Raw genomic sequence first — 24,905 nt, forward strand, 5'->3', positions numbered from 1 at the left:
CCCGTTCCCCATACAGTTGGCATAACCTTTAGATTACCAGCAGTAGGGAACACTTCTCAGACTTTGAGCAAAACATTGATTTTTGGTAACTACTGTCACATATTCAACCACCAAGTGGTCGGCTCTCTCCTTTAAGTGTACAACCTTAATTATGGACCTTGTATGAGGATAGCAATAGTGACTTCTCTTGTTTATTAGCAATAAAGGGCTCATTTGAAAAACACTGTACCGCTCCCAAAATATGAAACTATCTCCCATAAATAACGTTCTCTTCCTGTGTTAATTCTTATTCCTCATTCCTGGAGGTCACTAGGACCTTGTTTGTTCTCTTCTCTTGTTTGTTCACTAGGCTAACCATCTACTAATGGAAAGGGTAGGCTTCTTAGCTTCTGTTGTGTTTTGAAGTCAATATCGTGCTACATTTGGCTTCATTCATATTCTACACGTAAAAGGGCAATTTGATAATGGCTGTTTCAAGTCTCTACCATATTACGGATCAGAAAACAGTGCTAGAAAAGTTAAGAGCACAAACTACAGTTCATATGGCAAGTTTCAATTATTGTTTATAATAATTAATAAAACCAGCTAGCCAATATACATAGCTAAACTAGTCTACAGACCAGAACGTTCTCTCACAGGACATAGTTTCCATGAAAATTCTGATATTGAAACTATGTGATAAAGAAGCCTACTAACCAAAAAGTGTTAGCAGCAACTTAAATTAAGAGGAATTCTATAGCCAACATGGACTTACAAGCAATGTTTTCCCCACTGCAGTGCTAATCACCTACTACATCTATAATCAAAAACTGACAAGTTATTTCCCAACCACAAATCAATCAATAAATTAGTGATTGGTTAACATGTCCATATACTTCTCACTTTCCATTTTGCTTAAACATTCTGTTTAAAATAGCTCCCTTTCATTAATTAGAAACAACTGTCTCTGCATTATATAGCATTTACCTTGTCTTCCCACCCCCCTACTGCTTCGCCCTTGGCAACATCTCTTAGGAGGAGGACCTCCACTTCTGGAACATGGTCCTCTTTTAACTGGAAAGGCTCCCCGGGAAGAACTCGCCTTGGGACTAGGAGTGTGTCCACCAAGACCTGTGTTTAAATGAAATCTTTTTAGTTAAGCAGAATCAACATTTTTTCATTGGGCAAGTTTCACTTATTGTTATAAATTTTCACTAAACCATTACTCCAGTCTTCAGCTTTCCTATCTGTCTAAACCAATATGATTGTTTCCTCATATGACACAGAAGTCAGTAGAGTTCAAAGACTTACCGTAAAAGTCAGTTTGGAAAATCTAGAAAAAAAACTGAAGAACCACTGGTATGAAAGTGCTCTGGGGAGAAGAGAGAGAGTACAGAAAAACCTGGATAAATTAAATGTAAAACTGAATTTTTCATCATTTTAGGAGGAAGATGATAAGTTATTAGTTATATAACTCTGGTGTCAAGGAAGCTTTTGAAAAACACAACATCCTAGGTATAAATCAAAACATTAAAAATAAAAATGATGAATAAAAAATGCATTACCTAAAAGTTAAGTGTATACATACAAATAACTCCCTTTGCCGGAGAATATCTGCTTATAACTTTACACTTGGTCCAGTATCCCTAGTTCTGCATCCATGGATTCAACCAACCTTGGATCACGTAGTGATCTTATATGTATTTATTGAAAAACAAAATCTGCTTGTAAGTTGATCAACAGTTCAGGCCTGTGTTATTCACAGATCAACTCTTAATGTTCATTTCTCAGTCAAAAGGGCTATGTTCTGTTCAATTTTAATTGTATTTAAGAAATGCACACTAAATACTGAAAATTGATGTGTTACCTTTCGAACCAGAAAGGTGTTTAGATGTATTCCAATTCCCCGGTAGTGCCACAGGCAAGAAAAAATGAGTACTCTTACACATGGCAGAATATGAACTGGTCAACTTTTCTCAAGCTCAAGATAGTGGGAAAAGAACAAAACTGTGTTATCTTAAAATGGGCACACCCTCTAACTGAACTTTCAAAAAACATTTCCTAAAATTCACACATGGAATTAGCACAAAAAGAAACTAAACGTTTTATTTCTGAAGACTGGTTCTGGTTAATAGATGAAGCAGAGGTTGTTAAATATATGGAAGTTTTTGAAATGCAAAGTGCTTTTCCTCCTTTTCTTACTAAGTAGAAAACTTCTCTGAAAAAAATCCAAAAAAAGGCATTTTCAACGACTTCCTCCTCTAATACACACACAAAGAAAACATACATATTTCTGAAGCAGAGCTTTTTACTCTTTTCCTGGGTCAAAGACACCTTTTAGAATCTAAAGCTCTATTTATTTCCCTAAGGTATTTTCCCAAATGCAAACCACAGACCCAGGTAGAAAAGCCTCATATCAAAATGACAATGGAGATTTGCTTAGATGTCTGAACACATATACTTAAGACAAATACTGCAAGGTGAAACCTAAAATATGAAGTGTTTCGCCCTGAATTGTGGATATTCTGAGTGACTTTTATTTTCTGTTGTGGAGTTTTCAAGATTCTCTAGTATTTTTATGATGCAATAAGGCTACTCTCAGAATAAAATTAACCAATGTATTTTTAATAGATTATGAATGGATCATTGATTTAAACTCATATCAAGTTATTGGTCCTAAAGTGAAAACTTCTAATGTATGATCGACAATAGGAAACTCTGTAGAAAAGTTCTCGAAGAAAAGAGGCAATTAGTAATAGTGGTAAAAGAGACTGAATTTAGTTTAAAATTTATGCTATTCCCCTGTAAGGTGATTAACGTTTTGCACATTATCTAGTTAAGTCATTTTATAACCAGAATAATTCTTCACCACTTTGAAATACTTCTGACTATCAATGTGATTCATCATCTGATAGTTCTTACACACTACTTTGCTCATAAAGGATGGAATAAAAACTGAGAGGTTTCTATACCGTTAAACCTACTATTTTTTGGTCCTCTGGTTGCAGCCTTGTATCTGAAAACATTACCCAGGTGTCCTCCAGGTGAGGGATGCTCTCTTGTGCTCCCACTTCCTCCTCTTCCATTTCCACCTCTTCGATTTCTTCCTCTTCCATGTCTCGGATTTCTCAGATGGCCCCTGTTTCTTGCAGGAGGTTGTGGTCTCTGTGTACCACCGCTTTCAAAAGATGGTTTGTTGGTTTGCTCTACCTTAATTGCCTTTCCATCCAAAGACTAAACAGATTAAGTATAACATTAATAACATCACATCAAATTTATTTACTACTGCTCTAGTTCAAGATCAGTCTTTTTTCCCCAAAGCAAACATTTTCTTCTGAAATGATTGTGTCCTTCACCATGCCAGATAAATGAGACTTAATGAGTAACTGCCTTTCATTAAGTCATCCAACATAAAGTGTACGTATTGGCAATTAGAGCTCCCTGAAATGTCCTCTGGTATTAAAAGAAGATTAATACCTCTCACTTATCATGAGAGAATATACCCTTTTATTTTCTATAATGGAGAACTAAACTCACTTCCTTTCTCTACTTCTACCATTCAAAGTTTTCAGTGTCCCTAGGGTATATAAAAGTATACGTGTCATTTAAAAAATAAAATGATTCAGTTGTTCATTCAAAATGGTTATTCCTACTCTAATCTTTTTTAGCATTTATTAAATATTAAGAGAAAGAACATTTTCCAACATGATTGTCCTTCTGTATTTACTTCTAATAATTTCCTTGATTTTTTTTAAAATAGAGCACTTATTTGGTCCTTAACATTTCTTGCCTTATTCAATTGTTTAAACATGTCCCCCAAGAGTACCTTCTTATAATAGTACTTCATATTCTTATGTTTAAGACATGCTTACACTTCTTAATCTTCCAACAGCTTCCTACATTAACCTTCTATAGATGCCAATGTGATTTTTGAAAACATAATTCAAATCATCATATAATTGCTCTAAGTAAAACACTCTAGCTGTTTCATGTTATCCTTGGAAAACAATTTTAAATGCTGAATTCCTACTAAGACTTCTGGTGGATATGGATGGGCCCTGGCCCAATACAAACAGCCTCAACAGCCATGTGCTCCCACGTTAGGGCCTCCTTTTCTGTTTCTGGGTCCAAAATATTTCCCATACACTTATGAATGGCTGCCTCCCTCCCAACATTCAGGATTTAACATTCTTAGATGTATATGTATAGAAATCCACTCCCCTTAAGCTCTAATGAAATTACCTACTTTATTTTCCTTAATATTTTTGCATATGAAATTGTATTTAGTTTTACTTGTACGTTTCTCATCTTTCACCCTAGAACACAAGTGTCCAAGAAAATAGGTATTTTGTAGTACCCACAACCATTAATCAATTGCTAAAGCAATGCCTGGCAATAAAATATCTGTTGAATAAAGAATTGAAGAATAATGTCTACACAGACTACACGTTCTTGTGCCTGAAAACAAACCAAAAATGGGGGTCAACTATCCTTCATGACACAAATTTACCTCTGCACCCAAAATATAATCATGAGTGAAGATCAACTTTTAGGTACTACCATACCTTAAAATATGAAAGTAAAGTAAAAGGGTCAACATGTGCCAAGTGCCTGCAGCATACCAGAAACCAAGCTATAGGACAAAGGGAATTAATGTATGTGTTCCCCACTATGAGAACTGAGATGCACTGAAGGTACTTTTAACAATGAACAATTCACAGGATGATGCATGTAAAAAGATATTACCTGCAACATAAAATGGGAAAAATATTACCTACAATATAAAAAAATTCTTTGAGCAAAGATGCAATTAAAAGTACAGTTTTAAGGGTGAAATGATTATTTGTAACATTGACACAAGAAAGAGTGACTCTGAAGTACAAAAAAGTCGAGACTTAAAAATAACAGTATGGGATATTGGGGAGAGCTCTACAGGCTAAAACTTATTTACTTTTACATTTGAATGCTAAAACAGGTTTAAAATATATTGTTAAAGCTAATGTTAATGTCAATCTCTTTCCAACCAGACAATCCAGTACTTATGTGACAAAAAGGAGAGTGAAGGCTTATATGGCATCATGTTACTTTAAAAAACTAGAAAAAAAATCTAGACATAGTAACAAATGGAGGACACAAAATATTATTAAAAGGCTCTTACTTTTCCATTCATATCTTGGATAGCATCCTTTGCATCTGCAGGATTCTCAAAAGTAATAAAAGCAAAGCCTCTAGACTTGTTTTTTTTCTGATCCTTTATCAACATAACTGTAATATACATAAATATTTTTAATTTAAATTTCACATAAAATTGAACGTTTCATATTTTCAAAATAATCAATCCTTTGACACTTTCTCATAAGGCCTCCTTAATTTCATGTTATGGACACAGTGCAGTAACAGCCTCCCGGAAGTTACTTAAAAACAAAACAAAAACCAAAAACAAATAAAGCAAAAAAACCCTTTCCATTTTATATCATTTCTAGTAGTTTAAAAAGAGAGTCAATAATTTCAACCATTCTACAACTAGCATATCTCATCCCATTTCATGTCCTATGACCCCAGTATGTTTAAAAAGCCCTGGGACTTCCCTGGTGGTCCAGTGGATAAGACTCCACGTTCCCAATGAAGGGGACACGGGCCTGATCCCTCGTCAGGCAACTAAGATCCACATGCCGCATGCCACTGTGCGTGGGCTTGATCCCTGGTCAGGTAAGTAAAACCCAGCATGCTGCAAAGTGTGGCTGGGGTGAAGAAAGAAACGCTGCTTTTTTCCCTTCTCAGTAGTAGGAGCCCCTAAGTTGTACAATTTCCCTCATTGCCCAGTGCTTTCCTAATAAAAAACAGAAACTTAAAAAAAAAGTGCTCATGTGTTACAAATAGAGAAAGCACTTTAACTTAGCTGTTCAATTGTGTGTGTTTAGTACACATTTGCCTCGAACATATATATATATATAAATATATATGTGTGTGTGTGTGTGTGTGTGTGTGTGTGTGTGTGTATGTATATATATAGGTTCTAAAAATTACCTTCCATAATGTGACCATATTTCCCAAATACCACTTCAAGAGAATTTTCATTGGTGTCAGCATGGAGGCCTCCTATGAACAGTTTCCCAGCCTGGTCTGCTTCCGCCATTTTTCTGTAAGTAATTAAAAATATATCTTTATACATATAGCAAAAAGTAAATTATAAGCAAAAACTATTACACCTGTTTATAACTCAACTGAAGTACCCTATATCAGTGAAAATATTTGCCGTTTCTTACTTAAAAGAGAGGAAACTTGTAACACAAAGCAAAACAAGCACTGGCGTAACAACAAATGCTCCATTCTTTATAGATATCTTACAAAAACCTGTATGTAAAAACTAGATTAGAAGGCAACTGTAAATTAGTTTACCTGCAGGGTTCAAGGCTTCTTTTCCAAAACACAACAAAAAAATAAGCAATAATAAATGGTCCTGGATTCTACACATCTAACAGTTAATATGTTTTATGAACTGTGCAGAATATACCTTAAACATATTTTTAAATTTTTCACATCTACTCACATTTTTCTTGTCTATGCATCAAATAATGTTTAAAATAATGTTTTCCCACAAACTTTAAAAGTGGTAAGTCATAAAAGCAAAGGAGGGAGTTACTTCCTTTACTGAGGAAAATGTAAACTGTGTTTACTTAGATCGAGAGACTTTAAGAAACACTGGTCAAAAGAGAGTACCATTCTTTATATGCCAAATTAAATCAGACGCTTTTTGTCAAGTGAATCAACATTTTGACATTTGATAACTAAAATTACAAGTTTTAAATCATTTAAGTTAAAATAGCTATCTTGCTTGTATTGCTCAGTACCTCTGCTTTCACACAGAAAACCCGAGGAAACAAAAAAGAAAAAAGAAAAACTGCACGAGAGGGCTTCCCTGGTGGCGCAGTGGTTGACAGTCCGCCTGCCTACCCAGGGGACACGGGTTCGGCACCGCTCCGGGAGGAGCCCACCAGCCGCGGAGCGGCTGGGCCCGTGAGCCATGGCCGCTGGGCCTGCGCGTCTGGAGCCTCTGAGTACCGAGCCCGTGCTCCGCGGTGGGAGGGGCCACAGCAGTGAGAGGCCCGCATACCGCAAAAAACAAAAGTGCAAGCGGAACAAACTGGCGCCCGGCATACGCTCCACTACCCGCATGTGAGAGTAAACAGCAAAGAGGGTACGCCGCTAATCACACTTAAGTTATCTACTCAATATTCCCTCCCGCAGCATTTCAAACCTAGCTCCACCCCCACCCCCAACTTCGCAATTCACGGACCAACTCCAGGAACTTCACTGGCTTTTCATCGCTGCCTTGGCAACTGATTCTCCAGGAGAACAAACAGTAAACGTACTTACTGTTCAAGAACAACTGATAGACTTCTCGAGACACTGTCTATTCAGACATAGTTATACAAACACCACTTACTCGGCTCTTATCTCTTACAGAAAAAGCCTGAGAGAAAAATCAAAATCTGAATTACCATGCTTTCTCTGGTAACAGGAGAACATATAGGTCTCAACTCTTTCTCCTGAGGTATAAATTATTCTCTCCTCCCTAAAATGCCGAATTTCTTACCTTATTTTGTCCTCCTCTTCAGAAGTCCTCCTTCCGCGTCTCTTCAGACGACCGTTAACTAAACTAAGGCTCGAGAGCAAGCGCTCTACTTCTAGAAAGAGGCTAAGGAACCAGATGTAGCGGTAGGTGGGGGAAGGGATGAGCCGCAGGGGAGGTAGGGAAGATGGAAGATGTGGAGGTAGGGGAGGGGTGAACAGAGAAACTCGCGGGAGAACTCGCGGGAGAAACTCTAAAGAAAACTGCAACAGCAGAATGTGTTCTCTACTTTTTACTGCATACTTTTCCCAGTTGCTTTAATTTAATCAATATAAAGGAGAAGGGCTTCCCAGGTGGCGCAGTGGTTGAGAGTCCGCCTGCCCATGCAGGGGATGCGGGTTCGTGCCCCGGTCCGGGAGGATCCCACATGCCCCTGAGCTGCTGGGCCCCTGAGCCATGGCCGCTGAGCCTGCTCGTCTGAAGCTTGTGCTCCACAACGGGAGAGGCCACAACGGTGAGATGCCCGCGTACCGTAAAAAAAAAAAAAAAGGAAAACGCATTTTGGGCTAATAACGGGAAGCTCCAGGTAATCAGTAGGGAGAGTTCAGGGATTTCTTGATAGATGTAAAATGGGGAGGACCAGATCATGAAGCATTTTGCTTGCTATGCAGATATGCTACTTACTTAATTTTTTTAGTGGAACTGTTAGAATAATCTGAAACAGAAATATGAATGTCTAGAAGATATAATGCGTATAGTGATTTAATATGATACGAAGTCAGGCAGACAGAAAATAATCTAAACTTCAAAATTTAGTAGTTATATGAAACTGGGTAAGCTACCTAAACTCTTAAATTTACCCAGTCTACGAAAACAAGATGATAAAGAATTATCAGATAGGGTTATTGTGAGGTTAAATGATGTACTGAGCACATTGAGCACAACGCCGAAAACATAATTCAGGGTTCAAAACAAAAGTGTGAAAATATTGTCATTACTTTTATATTAAGTGGGAGCCTGAGATTAATTTGCAATCCTGCCTTTTTTAGAGACTGGTCCAAATCATGAAACTGTTTTGGTTTTTGGTTTTTTCTTTTTGCGGTATGCCGGCCTCTCACCGTTGTGGCCCCTCCCATTGCAAAGCACAGGCTCCAGAAGCCAGTCTCAGCGGCCATGGCTCACGGGCCCAACCGCTCCGTGGCATGTGGGATCCTCCCGGACCGGGGCACGAACCTGTGTCCCCTGCATCGGCAGCCGGACTCTCAACCACTGGGCCACTAGGGAAGCCCAGATCTGTGGTGTTAATGCTTTGCATTGGTAGTGTCTTAATCGTATATTAACCATTATTGAGCACTTGAGAAAACTATGCAATGAAAAGTGTTCATGTAAACACCAGTTGATCAGTTGATGGTGACCAGTTAGTATTTCTTGGGACACTTTCCATAGTCTAGATAGAAAACAGCTGTATGCATTATACAAAAGCTGATCTTTAAATCAGGCAAAGTTATAACTGTTCCCTAATTCAGGGGTTTTATGGTTTCTACCTAATATGTAGGCCAACCGGCAGCTTCCAAGCAAGTCTACTGGAAGGGACAAGTTCAGTATATAGTAGGAAATCAAAGAATTGTTAGTATTTCAATAATGATTGTTTAATATTTTAATCCTCTGCCTGACAGGAAAGAAACACGAGAGGAAAAACAATTGATATTAAATCTCAGATGGTGTCTGAGGAAATCCTCTTATAGAGGTTTGGATATCACTCATTCATGAACAAAATTCAATCTGGATGTTAAGCATGTTTTTCAGTGACTGCAATGCAATTAAAGGACTGTGAGGTTAAGATTACTGTAATTGCTACAGCAGGCGAGTAGCTAGATATGAGCAGAGTAATGGAAGAGGGGCCAGGTGGCAGGAAATCAAGCACCTGGTAAAGAGCAGAGGTCCATGGGCCGACAAAGAAAAACAGGAACCTCCAGACTGACAGGAAACTGCACATTTTCGGTGGTAAGTGTCTTGAAGGCAGACAAAGAGAGATGAGGAAAGACAGGAATCTCCTACTTCCAAATGTAACCTGTTGCTCATTATGCTCTCCTTACAATAAAATTAGCCTTGCAGACAAGCAGCACACACCATGCAGTGAGGCCATGACACTTCTGATTAAGCTAAATAAGGACAAAAATCCCTTCTGGAGCTGCAAAGAAACAGGGAATTTGACCCCCAAACTCCTGCTTCCCCAATGAGTATGCCACCCCTTCCTTTGTATGCCCCTCATAACTGGCTTGCCAATGGAACCCAGGGCAGCAGCTCCTCACCTAACTGCCTGCTCTCCCTGAGGGCATATTCTTGCTTAAATAAATCCTCACTTTACTTGCTTAACGGCCTGTCTCATGCCAACTCTTGGCATGAAGAGCAAGAACCTTCAATTCACTGGGAACACAATGAGTATTTTTACACACGAGGAAGAAAGGAACAAACACATTTCTCTTAAAAACTAGTGGAGAAATACAGGTTTTCTGTTAATAGCAAAGACTGGGTTACATCAGAAGCCGTGAAATTGAGAAAAACCATGACTTGCTTTACTGTTCTGGAACCAAACCCACAGTATCCCTGTATTTTGAAGATCACCCAACTGTTAAACACTTAAGAGTTTCATGGGTTTTTCATGAACAGGTACTCAGGAAAAAGTAAACGGTTCAGTTTTGGGTTCGAAACTTCGTTTGCTTTATCCTTCCTTTTAAGGATTTGACTCATCAATCTGATATGTTAGATACTAAAAGCAAACCTTTCATGCCCCGTAGGATTTTATGAAATACAGTACTTTAAGGCCCGCCAAGAAAAATTAAACATAAAATTCTGTGGTCATTGAGACATCCTCCCTCCCTCCCTAATATCTGCATTACACATTAACCAGAGTTCCTCAAAGACAGATTGCCTTCCTGATCATACAGGTCAATTATTTTACCTTCCTCTGACACTTAGGCTGTAACTTCTTAAAAAGAATACTGTTCTTTCCCAGCTCTGTACTGGGATCATGTTGACTTGCTGCTCACTTTGTACCTGCTTACCCAGACTACGTATCCCTGCTGATCTTCATGTAAAATATCTGTATGTCACTTTGATGTGATATACTGTCCTTTCTCTTCAAAATGAATGTAACCATGCCTTTGACTTCTAACAGGTAGAACAGTCCTCAGAACTTTCTGAGTCTGTCTCCTGAGTTATAATCCTCAGTTTGGCTCAAATAATACTCTCCTTCCCCTGAACTTCATGTTTGCTGTTCCTTTAAAAGGAAATTGCAGATTTCTGTACTAGTTTTGCAGATTCCAATTTGGCTTAAAGTTTTTACACTCCAGTTTCTTCCCAAATTGTTAGCATTACTCATTAAATGTCACCTGAAGTCACTGACAAAAAACCCTTAACCCTCCAGATAACTCTATACTTATGAGTATATTACGAAACCCTTTGTGTTACATCAAGCACACCAACATAAAGTTAAAATCAGTATTACTTAAAATGTTTCCCAATGTCTTAAAATCTAGGGGTGCTAACTTTCACTAAGATATATATACTCAGAAAAGTTAACTGGTTCCATTTACATTCAGTGGAAAATTGGTTTTATAACCATTATTCCCACGTTGGTCATCTGCCACTTGAATATGGATCAGAAAATAGATACTTAACCTCAAGATTTCTTAAACTCTTTACAGTCACCTGTCTCAATTTTCCTTTCATCTATACTATGGCTTTAAAGGGATAAAGACACATCGACTTTCACTAATAATGCAAGCATTGTTTCTCAGCCTTTTTGGAGACTTCTCAAACCTTTTACATGTTTACAAGCTTTCAAAAAGGAACATGTAATTTCTTTAGCCTAACTGGAAAACAGTCACAGCTTGCGATGGAGAAATAACACATTGCTTAATTTTGAATACATTCACGTACAAAGGAAAAGTTTAGGCAAACAGCACAATTCACCCTCCAAACAAAAGTTTTATGCTTGTTTAACTCAGCAGTATCATCAACAAAACATATTTCACGAAATTTTTTTACTCTGAAAATTTTGAACATTTGAAACACGACTTCTACTTTTCAATTAACATTAACAACATGAAAGTCCTCTGAATAATTCCATGTTTCCCCTTTGTCTGAAACTTCCTAGAGGAAAAGTTAATATATGCCTCTTCCCCCCAAACCAACATTTTTCTTTTAGTAGTGTTCAAGCATCAATTAAGGAAAACAACTTAAACTTTTCCTTTGTAACGAACATTTGGTGCATGACTGAGTGTTAATTTTTAATATCAGATTGGCTTCCCGCATAACCTCGTCTGGAAGCCCCACAAACTGAGCTACTGTATGAGTCACGGGGAGCAAGGTACTCCCTATTCACAGAGGGTGGAAACCCTCATTGTTCCTGTCTTCTACGCTTTCGACCCCTTGAATAAGTATTACTTTGCCTGCTGGAGTAACCTTCCGGACCTCCTCCATATCCATCTCTCATATTGCTATCACAGCGACTGCTTCCACCGTAAGTCACAGGGGCCCTTCGTGCTGCTGGTGCACCACGGGAGTCACATGGGAAGTTACTGATTGATAAACAAACGCTAAACATTACAAATTTTTCTGGGATCATATAACATGACTTACAGTGCTAAATATTTGAAAAGATAAGCTTCAGCTCTCTCTGCTATGAAAATATAAACTAGGTAGCAACGGTGAAGGGCTTCTACATTTCTTTAAAAGAGCGAGCAATATTTTTCAGCCTAAGTAGTTTCTTTGAAAGTAAAAGCCCCTATTTTAGCATTTTTAAATAATCAGTCGAGTGGCAACTTTTAACAAGATTCAGTGGGGCTTCCCTGGTGGCGCAGTGGTTGACAGTCCGACTGCCGATGCAGGGGACACGGGTTCGTGCCCCGGTCCAGGAGGATCCCACGTGCCGGGGAGCGGTTGGACCGTGGGCCATGCATGGCCTCTGGGACTCCGCGTCAGGAGCCTGTGCTCCGCAACGGGAGGGGCCACGATGGTGAGAGGCCCGTGTCCCGCACACAAAATAAAAATAAAAAATCATAATAATGTTAAAATTGGTTTTCTGTAATGAGAAAAAAAGATGAGACTGCCCATTTACCCTTCATAGCCTTTTATTTTAAGTGAGCTATTAACAAAACCATTCAAAGGTCTTTAACTTATCTAAAAGGACATGCTAAACATACTTTTACCTTTGAGGAACTGAAGTAAAAGTAGAGTAAACAACGATCTGGTTAAGTCTAATTCTATGATTTACAAGTTGTAACTGGACTCTTACCGTAACTCCCATATGAATCCCTGTAAAAGCTTCCACTTCAATATTCAGAATAATCTCTATCACGATTTCCACCATAGCCATCACGGTCACTGAATTGAAAAGAATGTCATAAATTATGTCATCAATTTAAATTATGTGTCACAATAACATAATTGAAACGAAGGTTTTTATTTGATATAAACACAACATTTTATATTACCTATGTCCTCTAGAGGGATGATCATTCCGAGAATTTGAATGTCCGTAATAACTGTGTGCATAGCGTCTACGTGGTGGAGTATAATCCTTGCTGGCTCAGGAGTGTGGATAATCTCTCCTTGAATAACTGAAATAAAGCAGCTACAATTTTAAATGCAACTTATCATATCCAGAATATTTAAGAACTCAAGACAGCAAAAAGACAAAAACTTTTAAATGGGCAAAGGACTTGAATATACTTTTGTTTAAAGGAGATATACAATGAGCAACAAGGACATGAAAACCTGCTCAACATATTTATTAGGGAAATGAAATTCAAACCCAAAATGAAATATCTACTTTGCACGTATCACACTGGCTATAATGAAAAATAGACCCATAGAATATATCAAGTGTTGGTGCAGATGCAGAGAAACAAACCAAGTATATGTGCATGGCAGAAATGGAAAATAGTACAGGCTCTGTGGCAAAGATTAGCAGTTTCTTAAAAAATGTAAAGAATTCCTCTATGTCCCAGGAATTCCACTCCTTAAGTATACATACACTCAAAAAGAATTGAAAACACGTACCCAAATGCTTGTACAGGAGTATTCATGACAGCACCATGATGGGAATAACTCACACAGATGGATAAACAAACCATGTTAACCACACATATAATGGAATATTTAGTCAGCCAAAAAAAAGAAGGTCTGAAGTACTGATTCACGCTACAGCATGAATGATCCTTGAAAATATTTATGCTAAGGGAAAGCTGGATAATAAAGGTCACATATTGTTTGCTTCCATTAGTATGATATATTCAGGAGTAGATACATTCATAGATAAGGACACAGGTGGGTACCTACCGGGGACAAGGGGGGAGAAATTGGGTGTGACTGCTGATTAATTTTATTCTGGGGTAATGAAATGTTTTGGAACTGAACAGAGCTGGTGGTTGCATAACACTGTTAAGTGTGCTAAATGTTACTGAACTGTTCACTTTTAAATGTTCAATTTTGTGTTAGGTAAATTTCAACAAGAACAACAAAACTAACCATGACTTAATTCATATACTGTGCTTCCTATTACCTATCTTTAGTAGCATAACCACCATCTCTGTGACATATAGCCAACTCTCCGAAAAGAGACTGGCTCTCTACGAGGAGGACCTCCACAATTTTCTCTTCCATGTGATCCTGAACCTTGAATTTAAAAATGCTTATGTAAGTATCTCAGAATTGACAGTAATGTTTCAAAGAAAAATCCCAAAGTCTGATAGCCTTCCACTCTCCAAAATCATTTAAAAAAACTACCCCTTCTAAAATTCCATTTACGCACATTTTCGTTTCCCTTTCAATGGTACCACTGAACATTGTATTTTCTGACATCTCCCGTTCCCCATACAGTTGGCATAACCTTTAGATTACCAGCAGTAGGGAACACTTCTCAGACTTTGAGCAAAACATTGATTTTTGGTAACTACTGTCACATATTCAACCACCAAGTGGTCGGCTCTCTCCTTTAAGTGTACAACCTTAATTATGGACCTTGTATGAGGATAGCAATAGTGACTTCTCTTGTTTATTAGCAATAAAGGGTTCATTTGAAAAACACTGTACCGCTCCCAAAATATGAAACTATCTCCCATAAATAACGTTCTCTTCCTGTGTTAATTCTTATTCCTCATTCCTGGAGGTCACTAGGACCTTGTTTGTTCTCTTCTCTTGTTTGTTCACTAGGCTAACCATCTACTAATGGAAAGGGTAGGCTTCTTAGCTTCTGTTGTGTTTTGAAGTCAATATCGTGCTACATTTGGCTTCATTCATATTCTACACGTAAAAGGGCAATTTGATAATGGCTGTTTCAAGTCTCTACCATATTACGGATCAGAAAACAGTGCTAGAAAAGTTAAGAGCACAAACTACAGTTCATATGGCAAGTTTCAATTATTGTTTATAATAATTAATAAAACCAGGTAGCCAATATACATAGCTTAACTAGTCTACAGACCAGAACGTTCTCTCACAGGACATAGTTTTCATGAAAATTCTGATATTGAAACTATGTGATAAAGAAGCCTACTAACCAAAAAGTGTTAGCAGCAACTTAAATTAAGAGGAATTCTATAGCCAACATGGACTTACAAGCAATGTTTTCCCCACTGCAGTGCTAATCACCTACTACATCTATAATCAAAAACTGACAAGTTATTTCCCAACCACAAATCAATCAATAAATTAGTGATTGGTTAACATGTCCATATACTTCTCACTTTCCATTTTGCTTAAACATTCTGTTTAAAATAGCTCCCTTTCATTAATTAGAAACAACTGTCTCTGCATTATATAGCATTTACCTTGTCTTCCCACCCCCCTACTGCTTCGCCCTTGGCAACATCTCTTAGGAGGAGGACCTCCACTTCTGGAACATGGTCCTCTTTTAACTGGAAAGGCTCCCCTGGAAGAACTCGCCTTGGGACTAGGAGTGTGTCCACCACGACCTGTGTTTAAATGAAATCTTTTTAGTTAAGCAGAATCAACATTTTTTCATTGGGCAAGTTTCACTTATTGTTATAAATTTTCACTAAACCATTACTCCAGTCTTCAGCTTTCCTATCTGTCTAAACCAATATGATTGTTTCCTCATATGACACAGAAGTCAGTAGAGTTCAAAGACTTACCGTAAAAGTCAGTTTGGGAAACGTAGGAACAAAACTGAAGAACCACTGGTATGAAAGTGCTCTGGGGAGAAGAGAGAGAGTACAGAAAAACCTGGATAAATTAAATGTAAAACTGAATTTTTCATCATTTTAGGAGGAAGATGGTAAGTTATTAGTTATATAATTCTGGTGTCAAGGAAGCTTTTGAAAAACACAACATCCTAGGTATAAATCAAAGCATTAAAAATAAAAAGGATGAATAAAAAATGCATTACCTAAAAGTTAAGTACATACATACAAATAACTCCCTTTGCTGGAGAATATCTGCTTATAACTTTACACTTGGTCCAGTATCCCTAGTTCTGCATCCATGGATTCAACCAACCTTGGATCACGTAGTGATCTTATATGTATTTATTGAAAAACAAAATCTGCTTGTAAGTTGATCAACAGTTCAGGCCTGTGTTATTCACAGATCAACTCTTAATGTTCATTTCTCAGTCAAAAGGGCTATGTTCTGTTCAATTTTAATAGTATTTAAGAAATGCACACTAAATACTGAAAATTGATGTGTTACCTTTCGAACCAGAAAGGTGTTTAGAGGTATTCCAATTCCCCGGTAGTGCCACAGGCAAGAAAAAATGAGTACTCTTACACATGGCAGAATATGAACTGGTCAACTTTTCTCAAGCTCAAGATAGTGGGAAAAGAACAAAACTGTGTTATCTTAAAATGGGCACACCCTCTAACTGAACTTTCAAAAAACATTTCCTAAAATTCACACATGGAATTAGCACAAAAAGAAACTAAACGTTTTATTTCTGAAGACTGGTTCTGGTTAATAGATGAAGCAGAGGTTGTTAAATATATGGAAGTTTTTGAAATGCAAAGTGTTTTTCCTCCTTTTCTTACTAAGTAGAAAACTTCTCTGAAAAAAATCCAAAAAAAGGCATTTTCAACGACTTCCTCCTCTAATACACACACAAAGAAAACATACATATTTCTGAAGCAGAGCTTTTTACTCTTTTCCTGGGTCAAAGACACCTTTTAGAATCTAAAGCTCTATTTATTTCCCTAAGGTATTTTCCCAAATGCAAACCACAGACCCAGGTAGAAAAGCCTCATATCAAAATGACAATGGAGATTTGCTTAGATGTCTGAACACCATATACTTAAGACAAATACTGCAAGGTGAAACCTAAAATATGAAGTGTTTCGCCCTGAATTGTGGATATTCTGAGTGACTTTTATTTTCTGTTGTGGAGTTTTCAAGATTCTCTAGTATTTTTATGATGCAATAAGGCTACTCTCAGAATAAAATTAACCAATGTATTTTTAAGAGATTATGAATGAATCATTGATTTAAACTCATATCAAGTTATCGGTCCTAAAGTGAAAAATTCTAATGTATGATCAACAGTAGGAAACTCGGTAGAAAAATTCTCGAAGAAAAGAGGCAATTAGTAATAATGGTAAAAGAGACTGAATTTAGTTTAAAATTTATGCTATTCCCCTGTAAGGTGATTAACGTTTTGCACATTACCTAGTTAAGTCATTTTATAACTACAATAATTCTTCACCACTTAGAAATACTTCTGACTATCAATGTGAGTCATCATCTTATAGTTCTTACACACTACTTTGCTCATAAAGGATGGAATAAAAACTGAGAGGTTTCTATACCGTTAAACCTACTATTTTTCGGTCCTCTGGTTGCAGCCTTGTATTTCAAAACATTACCCAGGTGTCCTCCAGGTGAGGGATGCTCTCTTGCGCTTCCACTTCCTCCTCTTCCATTTCCTCCTCTTCGATTTCCTCCTCTTCGATTTCTTCCTCTTCCATGTCTCGGATTTCTCAGATGGCCCCTGTTTCTTGCAGGAGGTTGTGGTCTCTGTGTACCACCGCTTTCCAAAGATCATTTGTTGGCTTGCTCTACTTTAATTGCCTTTCCATCCAAAGACTAAACAGATTAAGTACAACATTAATAACATCACATCAAATTTATTTACTACTGCATTAGTCCAAGATCAGTCTTTTTTCCCCAAAGCAAACATTTTCTTCTGAAATGATTGTGTCCTTCACCATGCCAGATAAATGAGACTTAATGAGTAACTGCCTTTCATTAAGTCATCCAACACAAAGTGTACGTATTGGCAATTAGAGCTCCCTGAAATGTCCTCTGGTATTAAAAGAAGATTAATACCTCTCACTTATCATGAGAGAATATACCCTTTTATTTTCTATAATGGAGAACTAAACTCACTTCCTTTCTCTACTTCTACCATTCAAAGTTTTCAGTGTCCCAAGGGTATATAAAAGTATACGTGTCATTTAAAAAATAAAATGATCCAGTTATTTATTCAAAATGGTTATTCCTACTTTAATTGTTTTTAGCATTTCTTAAATATTAAGGGAAAGAAAATTTTCCAACATGATTGTTCTTCTGTATTTACTTCTAATAATTTCCTTGATTTTTTTTTTAAATAGAGCACTTATTTGGTCCTTAACATTTCTTGCCTTATTCAATTGTTTGAACATGTCCCCCAAGAGTAACTTCTTATAGTGGTACTTCATATTCTTATGTTTCAGAAATGCTTACACTTCTCAATCTTCCAACAACTTCCTACATTAACCTTCTATAGATGCCAGTGTGATTTTTGAACACATAATTCAAATCATCATATAATTGCTCTAAGTAAAACACTCTAGCTGTTTCATGTTATCCTTGGAAAACAATTTTAAATGCTGAATTCCTACTAAGACTTCTGGTGGATATGGATGGGCCCTGGCCCAATACAAACAGCCTCAACAGCCATGTGCTCCCACGTTAGGGCCTCCTTTTCTGTTTCTGGGTCCAAAATATTTCCCACAGACTTATGAATGGCTGCCTCCCTTCCAACATTCAGGATTTAACATTCTTAGACCTATATGTATAGAAAACCACTCCCCTTAAGCTCTAATGAAATTACCTACTTTATGTTCCTTAATATTTTTCATATGAAATTGTATTTATTTTTACTTGTACGTTTCTCATCCCAAGTGTCCAAGAAAATAGGCATTTTGTATTACCCACAACCATTAATCAATTGCTAAAGCAATGCCTGGCAATAAAATATCTGTTGAATAAAGAATTGAAGAATAATGTCTACACGGACTACACGTTCTTGTGCTTGAAAACAAACAAATAATGGGGGTCTACTATCCTTCATGACACAAATTTACCTCTGCACCCAAAATAAAATCATGAGTCAAGATCAACTTTTAGGTACTACAATACCTTAAAATATGAAAGTAAAGTAAAAGGGTCAACATGTGCCAAGTGCCTGCAGCATACCAGAAACCAAGCTATAGGACAGAGGGAATTAATGTATGTGTTCCACACTATGAGAACTGAGATGCACTGGAAGTACTTTTAACAATCAACAATTCACAGGATGATGAATATAAAAAGATAGTACCTGCCATATAAAATGGGAAAAATATTACCTACAATATAAAAGAATTCTTTGAGCAAAGATGCAATTAAAAGTACAGTTGTAAGGGACACATGATTATTTGTAACAGTGACACAAGGAAGAGTGACTCTGAAGTACAAAAAAGTCGAGACTTCAAAATGACAGTACGGGATATTGGGGAGAGCTCTACAGGCTAAAACTCATTTACTTTTACATTTGAATGCTAAAACAGGTTTAAAATATATTGTTAAAGCTCATGTTAATGTCAATCTCCTTCCAACCGGACAATCCAATACGTACGTGACAAAATGGAGAGTGAAGGCTTATATGGCATCATGTTACTTTAAAAAATTAGAAAAAAAAATCTTGAAATAGTAATAAATGGAGAACACAAAATATTATTAAAGTCTCTTACTTTTCCATTCATATCTTGGACAGCATCCTTTGCATCTGCAGGATTCTCAAAAGTAATAAAAGCAAAGCCTCTAGACTTGTTTTTTTTTCTGATCCTTCATCAACATAACTGTAATATACATAAATATTTTTAATTTAAATTGCACATAAAATTGAACGTTTCATATTTTCAAAATAATCCATCCTTTGACACTTTCTCATAAGGCCTCCTTAATTTCATGTTATGGACACAGTGCAGTAACAGCCTCCCGGAAGTTACTTAAAAACAAAACAAACACCAAAAACAAATAAAGCAAAAAAACCCTTTCCATTTTATATCATTTCTAGTAGTTTAAAAAGAGAGTCAATAATTTCAACCATTCTACAGCTAGCATATCTCATCCCATTTCATGTCCTATGACCCCAGTATGTTTAAAAAGCCCTGGGACTTCCCTGGTGGTCCAGTGGATAAGACTCCACATTCCCAATGAAGGGGACACGGGTCTGATCCCTCGTCAGGCAACTAAGATCCACATGCCGCATGCCACTGTGCGTGGGCTGGATCACTGGTCAGGTAAGTAAAACCCAGCATGCTGCAAAGCGTAGCTGGGGTGAAGAAAGAAACGCTGCTTTTTTCCCTTCTCAGTAGTAGGAGCCCCTAAGTTGTACAATTTCCCTCATTGCCCAGTGCTTTCCTAATAAAAAACAGAAACTTTAAAAAAAACTGCTCGTGTGTTACAAATAGAAAAAGCACTTTAACTTAGCTGTTCAATGGTGTGTGTTTAATACACATTTGCCTCGAACATATATATATACATATATATATATATATATATGTATATATATAGGTTCTAAAAATTACCTTCCATAATGTGACCATATTTCCCAAATACCACTTCAAGAGAATTTTCATTGGTGTCAGCATGGAGGCCTCCTATGAACAGTTTCCCAGCCTGATCTGCTTCCGCCATTTTTCTGTAAGTAATTAAAAATATATCTTTATACATATAGCAAAAAATAAATTATAAGCAAAAACTATTACACCTGTTTATAACTCAACTGAAGTACCCTATATCAGTGAAAATATTTGCCGTTTCTTACTTAAAAGAGAGGAAACTTGTAACACAAAGCAAAACAAGCACTGGCGTAACAAATGCTCCATTCTTTATAGATATCTTACAAAAACCTGTATGTAAAAACTAGATTAGAAGGCAACTGTAAATTAGTTTACCTGCAGGGTTCAAGGCTTCTTTTCCAAAACACAACAAAAAAAAATAAGCAATAATAAATGGTCCTGGATTCTACACATCTAACAGTTAATATGTTTTATGAACTGTGCAGAATATACCTTAAACATATTTTTAAATTTTTCACATCTACTCACATTTTTCTTGTCTATGCATCAAATAATGTTTAAAATAATGTTTTCCCACAAACTTTAAAAGTGGTAAGTCATAAAAGCAAAGGAGGGAGTTACTTCCTTTATTGAGGAAAATGCAAACTGTGTTTACTTAGATCGAGAGACTTTAAGAAACACTGGTCAAAAGAGAGTACCATTCTTTATATGCCAAATTAAATCAGACGCTTTTTGTCAAGTGAATCAACATTTTGACATTTGATAACTAAAATTACAAGTTTTAGATCATTTAAGTTAAAATAGCTATCTTGCTTGTATTGCTCAGTACCTCTGCTTTCACACAGAAAACCCGAGGAAACAAAAAAGAAAAAAGAAAAACTGCACGAGAGGGTCTCCCTGGTGGCGCAGTGGTTGACAGTCCGCCTGCCTACCCAGGGGACAGGGGTTCGGCACCGCTCCGGGAGGAGCCCACCAGCCGCGGAGCAGCTGGGCCCGTGAGCCATGGCCGCTGGGCCTGCGCGTCTGGAGCCTCTGGGTACCGAGCCCGTGCTCCGCGGTGGGAGGGGCCACAGCAGTGAGAGGCCCGCATACCGCAAAAAACAAAAGTGCAAGCGGAACAAACTGGCGCCCGGCATACGCTCCACTACCCGCATGTGAGAGTAAACAGCAAAGAGGGTACGCCGCTAATCACACTTAAGTTATCTACTCAATATTCCCTCCCGCAGCATTTCAAACCTAGCTCCACCCCCACCCCCAACTTCGCAATTCACGGACCAACTCCAGGAACTTCACTGGCTTTTCATCGCTGCCTTGGCAACTGATTCTCCAGGAGAACAAACAGTAAACGTACTGTTCAAGAACAACTGATAGACTTCTCGAGACACTGTCTATTCAGACATAGTTATAGAAACACCACTTACTCGGCTCTTATCTCTTACAGAAAAAGCCTGAGAGAAAAATCAAAACCTGAATTACCATGCTTTCTCTGGTAACAGGAGAACATATAGGTCTCAACTCTTTCTCCTGAGGTATAAATTATTCTCTCCTCCCTAAAATGCCGAATTTCTTACCTTATTTTGTCCTCCTCTTCAGAAGTCCTCCTTCCGCGTCTCTTCAGACGACCGTTAACTAAACTAAGGCTCGAGAGCAAGCGCTCTACTTCTAGAAAGAGGCTAAGGAACCAGATGTAGCGGTAGGTGGGGGAAGGGATGAGCCGCAGGGGAGGTAGGGAAGATGGAAGATGTGGAGGTAGGGGAGGGGTGAACAGAGAAACTCGCGGGGGAACTCGCGGGAGAAACTCTAAAGAAAACTGCAACAGCAGAATGTGTTCTCTACTTTTTACTGCATACTTTTCCCAGTTGCTTTAATTTAATCAATATAAAGGAGAAGGGCTTCCCAGGTGGCGCAGTGGTTGAGAGTCCGCCTGCCCAAACAGGGGACGCGGGTTCGTGCCCCGGTCCGGGAGGATCCCACATGCCCCTGAGCTGCTGGGCCACTGAGCCACGGCCGCTGAGCCTGCTCGTCTGAAGCTTGTGCTCCACAACGGGAGAGGCCACAACGGTGAGATGCCCGCGTACCGTAAAAAAAAAAAAAAAGGAAAACGCATTTTGGGCTAATAACGGGAAGCTCCAGGTAATCAGTAGGGAGAGTTCAGGGATTTCTTGATAGATGTAAAATGGGGAGGACCAGATCATGAAGCATTTTGCTTGCTATGCAGATATGCTACTTACTTAATTTTTTTAGTGGAACTGTTAGAATAATCTGAAACAGAAATATGAATGTCTAGAAGATATAATGCGTATAGTGATTTAATATGATACGAAGTCAGGCAGACAGAAAATAATCTAAACTTCAAAATTTAGTAGTTATATGAAACTGGGTAAGCTACCTAAACTCTTAAATTTACCCAGTCTACGAAAACAAGATGATAAAGAATTATCAGATAGGGTTATTGTGAGGTTAAATGACGTACTGAGCACATTGAGCCGAAAACATAATTCAGGGTTCAAAACAAAAGTGTGAAAATATTGTAATTACTTTTATATTAAGTGGGAGCCCGAGGTTAACTTGTAACCCTGCCATTTTCAGAGACTGGTCAAAATCATGAAACTGTTCTGTTTTTGATTTTGTTTTTGCGGTATGCCGGCCTCTCACCGTTGTGGCCCCTCCCGTCGCGAAGCACAGGCTCCGGACGCGCAGGCTCAGCGGCTATGGCTCACGGGGCCAACCGCTCCACGGCATGTGGGATCCTCCCGGACCGGGGCACGAACCCGTGTCCCCTGCATCGGCAGCCGGACTCTCAACCACTGGGCCACTAGGGAAGCCCAGATCTGTGGTGTTAATGCTTTCTTTGTGTTGGTAGTGTCTTAATCGTATATTAACCATTATTGAGCACTTGAGAAAACGATGCAATGAAATGTGTTCATGTAAACACCAGTTGATCAGTTGATGGTGATCAGTTAGTATTTCTTGGGACACTTTCCATAGTCTAGATAGATAACAGCTGTATGCATTATACAAAAGCTGATCTTTAAGTCAGGCAAAGTTATAATTGTTCCCTAATTTAGGGGTTTTATGGTTTCTACCTAATATGTAGACCAGCCGGCAGCTTCCAAGCAAGTCTACTGGAAGGGACAAGTTCAGTATATAGCAGGAAATCAAAGAACTGTTAGTATTTCAACAATGATTGTTTAATATTTTAATCCTCTGCTTGACAGGAAAGAAACACGAGAGGAAAAACAATTGATATTAATCTCAGATGGTGTCTGAGAAAATCATCTTATAGAGGTTTGGATATCACTCATTCATGAACAAAATTAAATCTGGATGTTAAGCATGTTTTTCAGTGACTGCAATGCAATTGAAGGACTGTGAGGTCAAGATTACTGTAATTGCTACAGCAGGCGAGTAGCTAGATATGAGCAGAATAATGGAAGAGCGGCCAGGTGGCAGGAAATCAAGCACCTGGTAAAGAGCAGAGGTCCATGGGCAGACAAAGAAAAACAGGAGCCTCCAGACTGACAGGAAACTACACATTTTCGGTGGTAAGTGTCCTGAAGGCAGACAAAGAGAGATGAGGAAAGACAGGAATCTCCTACTTCCAAATGTAACCTGTTGCTCATTATGCTCTCCTTACAATAAAATTAGCCTTGCAGACAAGCAGCACACACCATGCAGTGAGGCCATGACACTTCTGATTAAGCTAAATAAGGACAAAAATCCCTTCTGGAGCTGCAAAGAAACAGGGAATTTGACCCCCAAACTCCTGCTTCCCCAATGAGTATGCCACCCCTTCCTTTGTATGCCCCTCATAACTGGCTTGCCAATGGAACCCAGGGCAGCAGCTCCTCACCTAACTGCCTGCTCTCCCTGAGGGCATATTCTTGCTTAAATAAATCCTCACTTTACTTGCTTAACCGCCTGTCTCATGCCCAACTCTTGGCATGAAGAGCAAGAACCTTCAATTCACTGGGAACACAATGAGTATTTTTACACATGAGGAAGAAAGGAACAAACACATTTCTCTTAAAACCTAGTGGAGAAATACATGTTTTCTGTTAATAGGAGAGACTGGGTTACATAAGAAGCCATGAAATTGAGAAAAACCATGACTTGCTTTACTGTTCTGGAACCAAACCCACAGTATCCCTGTAATTTGAAGATCACCCAACTGTTAAACACTTAAGAGTTTTACGGGTTTTTCATGAACATGTACTCAGGAAAAAGTAATCGGTTCAGTTTTGGGTTCGAAACTTCGTTTGCTTTACCCTTCCTTTTAAGGATTTGACTCATCAATCTGATTTTTAGAAACTAAAAGCAAACCTTTCATGTCCAGTAGGATTTTATGAAATGCAGTACTTTAAGGCCAGCCAAGAAAAATTAAACATAAAATTCTGTGGTCATTGAGACACCCTCGCTCCCTCCCTAATATCTGCATTACACATTAACCAGAGTTCCTCAAAGACAAGATTGCCTTCCTGATCATACAGGTCAATTATTTTACCTTCCTC

This window comes from Mesoplodon bidens, assembly GCF_964165515.1.
Source record: "Mesoplodon bidens genome assembly, contig: HAP1_SCAFFOLD_323, whole genome shotgun sequence".
Taxonomy (NCBI): domain Eukaryota; kingdom Metazoa; phylum Chordata; class Mammalia; order Artiodactyla; family Ziphiidae; genus Mesoplodon; species Mesoplodon bidens.